This window comes from Heterocephalus glaber, unplaced genomic scaffold (genome assembly GCF_053883595.1).
Source record: "Heterocephalus glaber isolate CG9 unplaced genomic scaffold, H.glaber_assembly_v1.0 deba00001687, whole genome shotgun sequence".
Classification (NCBI taxonomy): Eukaryota; Metazoa; Chordata; class Mammalia; order Rodentia; family Bathyergidae; genus Heterocephalus; species Heterocephalus glaber.
Window position 1 is genome coordinate 2658527 of NW_028258412.1, and position 6000 is coordinate 2664526.

The window sequence follows — 6000 nt, forward strand, 5'->3', positions numbered from 1 at the left end:
CCAGCTTACATCCCATTCATTATCTCTGACCTGTTTCCTTCCAGCCTCCTGAAATGCCGCTGCCCTTGGAGACCTCCAGACTCCACAGCTGTTTGGAGAGAGACTGGCCAGGCCTCCCCAGTGCCCTCAGTGTGGATTCAGCATCACAGCCACCCTCAAGAGCCAGATGGACCCAGAGAGCCATATCCTGCTAGGGCTTTGGGGCTCCCTGTATGCTTGGTCTGTACGAAATAAAGTTGGTTTCCTTGGCATCCTTTCTGCTGACCACGGTCACCCATGGTCATCCATCCCTGACCATGCCACCTGGGGTGCTGGAAGATTGATGGGGTGCACTAGGGTATAAGGGTCCTCAAGAGTGGAATCAGCCCAGCCTGTCAGGCAGGGTAGACACTGCCATCGTTCTCCCCGTGTGTGTATATGCAGTAGCCTTCCTCTTTCTCTTCACCCAGCCACTTGAGCTGGAGCGTGGCCTCCTCCAGAAAGTCTTGCCAGATCACCAAACTGAAATAGATGCTCATTCTCCATGCTCCTTGAATCCCTTCCTCAGCTCTTTTGTTTTCCCCTATTTATGCATTTACATTGTGTGTGCAAAAATTTGTGTGAGCATGTAAGAAACTGATGAATGAATGAATCAATGAGCCAGTGAACAAATAAATGAGCCCATGCAGCCTGAAGGCATGGGGCACATTGATTTTTTATCTCTATAAATGTGCACTCACATCAACATTCGAGAACCTGTGATCACCCACACAGCCCTCCATCCACCTCCTCATACACAGAGCCCTACCACCCCCACCCCCACTCACACATTTAAACATACACTGGCACCAGAAACTACATCCCAGCACATCTTCCAACTTGTGGTGTAGAAATCTGTTTCTTCAAACATCTTTGAAGTATTCATGATAATAAAACTATCAACTAATGTTTTTTGATCATGTATTATGTGCTGGTTGCTGTGCTAAGCATTTTACATGGTGTGAATCACTGCAGCCTTACAAAGTCCTGAAAGATAAATGCACTGATTTATTCCCTTTTTACAAAGGTGGAACTGGCATATTTATCCTCGATTTATTCAGGTAGCCAGTGTTGCCTCTGTGTAAATTTCTACTAGACAGGCTCCATATCCTGCTCCTAACGTGCCTCCCGCCATCCCTAGGACCCCACTGGTGTGGCCAGTCACAGACCCATCTGAGGGAGGGAATTCCTGTTTGAATCACAGATGGATTCACTTACTAGGGCTGCAGTGACAAAGTGCTACACAGTGAATGCCTAAAGCAAGACAAATGTGTTGTCTTTCAGTTCTGGGGGATAGAAGTCCAAGTTCAAGATGTTGGCAGAATTGGCTCCTCTATAGGTGTCTGAGGACCTCTCTCTTTGGCTTCCAAGTAGCTGTGTTCCCCCTGTCTCTGCACATCATCTTGCCCCATATGTGTTTGTCACATACCCAAACTTCCTCTTTTGAGGACACCAGACACTGCAGTGGGGCCAGTGACCTCAGTTTAACTCAATTGCCTTTGTAAAGACCTTATTGCTAAGGTTGCTTATAAGTACTGGAGGTTAGAACTTCACCACCGCCCCCCCGCCCCCAGTCTCTTCTTTGTCTCTGTCTTCATCTTTATCCACTTGATGTGGACTCAGACACTATCCAGCCTGTTCCAGCTGATTAGAGCTCAAGCCAACAGGGAGGGGCCTCAGCCCTGAACCCTCCCCAGAGGCTGTGGGTGGCAGTGGGCAGGGATGGAGGACGGGGCAGGAGGGCCCCTCTCTGGAAGATCTGGCTGTCTTGCTGCCTCTCTAGTGGAGTGAGTCAGGGAGCAGGGGACTGTTCTCCCTGGTGTGGGTACATTCTCCCCTGTGATGAGTTCACAGGCAGATGGTATCGGAGGATCAGCCACCCGCAGCCTGCCATTCATGGCGGGGCGGGGGGGGCTCCAGCTCATTAGATAGAACTGGAACATGTGGGGGCTGGGGCTGACATCAGGACCTCTGTGGGGAGTTGGAGGCCCTGGTGTGGAGGAAGGCACCATTCCCCAGCACCACACTTGGGTGTGGGTTCGGCATGGGATAGGACATGGCTCAGGTACCAGGCTCTCCTGAAGTTCCCTGTGGTGGAACACATGGAGTCCTGGCACCTCAGAGAAGTCCTTTCTCCTCCTGAGCCTCAGTTTCTTTATCTCTGCAATGGAAATAATAATAGGGAGATGTGGGGAAGGGAGAGTGCAGTACGTTGTGCTCTTTTGCTGGAGATGTCATAACAGAATATCACAGGGTGAGTGATTTAAACAATGGAGATTTATTTTTTCACAGTTTCAGAGGCTGGAAGTATGAAATCAAGGTGTTGGTGGAGTGGCTTCTCTGAGGTCTCTCTCCTTGGCTTGCAGATGGCCACCACTTGCTGTGTCCTTGCACAGCCCTGCCTCAGTGAGCATGCACCTCAGGTGCCACTGTGGGCTCAGGGTTAGGGTTTTCTCATACACAGATTGGATTAGGCCTCATCTTAATTTAATCACTTCTTTAAAAGCCTGTCTGCAAATACAGTCACATTCTATGGTACTGGGTGGTTAGAACTTCAACATAGTAATTTTCGAAGGTCTCAATTCATCCCATAATACATGCCACGCAAAAGTAGGTGGTGATTCGATTTATTATTCATGTGGTGATGAAATAAGTTTGTCCTCAGCTCCCAGCTAGTTCCCCCCCAAAAGCCATTAAGAAAGTCAGGAGCAGACTCACACTGCTTTGCTGGCATTGGCATTTCACTGACATGTTTTAGGCCTGGACGCTGTGAGTTTCCATGAGCTCCTCTGTGCCAGGCCCTGTGCCCACACTGAGGATCCTGGGAGCAGGCAGAGCCAACCTGCTCTTCTGTGAGACATGCCTCTGCTGGGGACACAGATGATAAACAAGGAAGTAAATATACTGTCAGAGAGCAAGGAGCGCCATGAAGAAAAATAAAGATGAAATTACCTTGTGGGTGCCCATTGAAAATTTGTAGGACATTTATTTATGAAATATATTTTTGTAAAGGAAGAAGCCTGTCATTGTTCTCCAATGATGTAAAGTGACGCCTCCAAAGATGTTAAAATCAAGCGGAGGCAACACAGCTTTCCTCACTGCTCAGCAGGAAATGGAAGTCCTGGAGATGCTCATGAAAGTCAGCTTACTATACTACAAGATGGTAACCAGGTTCATGCCTCAAGTTCCTTTCCTCAGGCACAGCCCAAAGCAGAAGGTCCCTCCTCAACTGGGTCCCCTGCCCTCCAAGCTACCTGCAGAAATTCTACAATCCTGTGTCAAGTGGGCAGTGTGGTTAGTCCAGCACCCAGGTAGTGAGCACCAGCCAAGTCTTCACTGCCACCACTTCAGCTACCAGGGACATCAGAATGGTTGAGCCCCTAGGGAGCCACAGTGAGTTCACTTCTTTCTGGATTTTTCTTTACTAATCTATAAGATGGGTCTATCCCCACTATCAGCCTCCCCACGTTCTTGTGAGCAATTAGATGTCCAGGAAGTATTTACCTAGCAATGGATGGTCCATATTCCAGCCAGCCATTGGTCAACAGTGGCATCTTTGCTCTCTGGGCTCATGAGTGCTGCTCCCCAATGCCCTGGTCTGGGACTTAAAGGTTCCCAAGGACAGAGCCACCTCTCACTGTTGATAGTGTGCGATGCATTCTGCCATTTCTCTCCCTGCATGTCTACATACATAAATTCCTCCTCCTCTTCACTTGGCCACATTCAGCTCAAGAGTGACCACCTCCAGGTGACTTCCTGGATACATGAGACTGAAAGCAGCGCTTTTCTCCATGCTGCCACACCCCCATCCTTAGCTCTGTTGTATCCCCTGACTACTTACTTTCTTACCTTGTGTGAAAATAAGTGTGTGTGAGCATTTAAGAAACTTTAAGACATGAGAACGAACCAGTGACAAATAAAGGAGTCGACACACTCTGAATGCATGGAACACACAGGCATGGATGCTTCCCCACAAATGAGGCCCTACTTTGACATGAAAGACTCCTTCTCTACAAAGGCAGAGCTAGTGTCTGTGTATCCACATTGGGGGAACCAGTGCTGCCTCTGGTGAAATCCTACATGACTATGCCCTGCTATGACTTCCGGAATGATACGAGCAAAGTTGTTTCAAAGATGAGGTGTTGGAGATCATGGATCCAGGTGGATTAGGCGGTCATCCCAAATATTTCCTCTTGCTTCCATACCCTGAGGTCATTTTTACAGGGTGCCAAGGTCTGAAAAGAACCCTAAACATGCAGGATGAGAAGGTCTCAGGTAGTTTTTCAAGGTGAGGAAATTGAGGTTCATAGAGGGAAAAAATTTGACATTTCTTCACTTAAACATGTATCGACTCTCCTGCCACTCCGTATCTCAAGCAGGCACTATTGCAGGCATGTGTAGACAAAGATGAGGATGGATGAGAAAAGATCCTGCCTTCAAGAAGATTATGGTTTCCTGGAGGAGGCAAGTGTCACCCAGTGCCCTAGTAGGAGTCCATTTATGTCTGGTGACCTCAGGCTCCCCAGGCTCACTCTCCAGGCCAACCCAGACCAAGCCCTGTCCCAAGACCCCAGCTCTTGCTGAGGCTCTGTATTCTTTCTCAGCTAAGAGACTATCTGTGGGAAGAAGAGGAGCAGGAGACTCATGACAGCCAGGAAAGCAAACACTCAAGATGTCACCTGGAAGGCTCAGGCTGTGATTAATGGCCCAGTCAAGCTCCTGTCACTGTCTTTGGAGCTCATAGATGGCCCAGGCTGTGGCCTACTCTCCAGACCCATTGCTTATTTACCTGTCAGCATGGCAGCTAGCTTCAGAGCTCAGTGACAGGTGCTAGGTAGCAGCCCTGGTGACACGGTGAGACAGTGACCCTGTCACCCTTTGTTAGGGACCATCAAAGCTTTTATTCCTTGCAAGTCAGTGACAGCCCATACATTGTGCTCAATGACATTCAAAAATCCCTTCTAAGGGGTAAGGGTTGGGGTTCTCCTGAAGCGTCAATCATCCCATGCGTTCTATACACAGGAAGAGAAATAGAAAATGACTCAAAATGTGGCTTTATAAATAGCTGCCTGTAGGCTTTGTGGTACTATTCTGGGCTCAGTAATAAAACTGTGCTGGTGTCCCCATGACTGCAGCTGGCAGAGATCAGTGGTATGGCTTATTTTGCTCCTTTTCATCTCCCAGAACTGAAGTTTAAGGTCATCCTCCCCAGCTTGCTATAAAGGGTAACAGGAGACCCTTTCCAAGGGTGGAGAAGGATGAGAATGGGGGCAAACCTTGCTGCGCTGAGCAGAAGCCCTTGGCCTTAGCTGGCCCCCGCTGTATGCTTTGGAGTTGTCTGCAGCAGCAAGCAGAAGGATGGAATCCTTCAAGGCACAGCTGGCTGAGCTAACCCTGACCAATTAAACAGCAGTTCTTCCTTGCTCAGTGGGCAGGGACAGAAGCTGTCAAGGGGCCAGGAAGCAGGTTAATGCCTCCCTGTATCAGGTCCTGAAACTCAGAGAAGCTGGGATTTGAACTCAGGGCTCTGCTTCCAAACCCAGGCATTCCTAGGAACAATGCCATGGGCCAGGTTTGGCAGGGTAGACCAGGGGTCCCCAACCACTTGGTCTGTGGCCTGTTAGTAACAGCTACAAAGCAAGAGGTTAGTGGCAGGTGAGTGGTGAGGGAGAAAGGAAAGCTTTATCTGTATTTCCAGCAGCTTCCCATTGCTGGCGTTAACACCTGAGCTCTGCCTCCTGGCAGATGAGCAGCAGCATTAGATTCTCAGAGGAGCATGAGCCCTACTGTGAACTGTGCATGCAAGTGAGATCTAGGTTTTACCCTTTTTAGGAGAATCTCATGTCCTGATGATCTGAAGTGCAGCTGAAGCTGTGATGCTAGCACTGGGGAATGTCATTACTATTTATTACAAGCACATGCAAATTTTTTTAAAAAATTAAAAACCACACCCAACCCTCTTCATAGAAAAATTCTCTTTCA

General features: G+C 48.6%; 1 protein-coding gene across 2 annotated transcripts in view; it reads left to right on the plus strand.

Moving 5' to 3' along the window:
- The window catches only part of Myo18b (myosin XVIIIB), a 280964-nt gene extending 280708 nt beyond the window's left edge, over positions 1-256 (plus strand). For both annotated transcript variants that reach the window (XM_087198064.1, XM_087198065.1), the window contains exon 44: positions 45-256. The gene's annotated coding sequence lies outside the window, so the exon portion shown is untranslated. The remainder of the gene's footprint in view (positions 1-44) is intronic.
- The last annotated feature ends 5744 nt before the right edge of the window (positions 257-6000 follow it).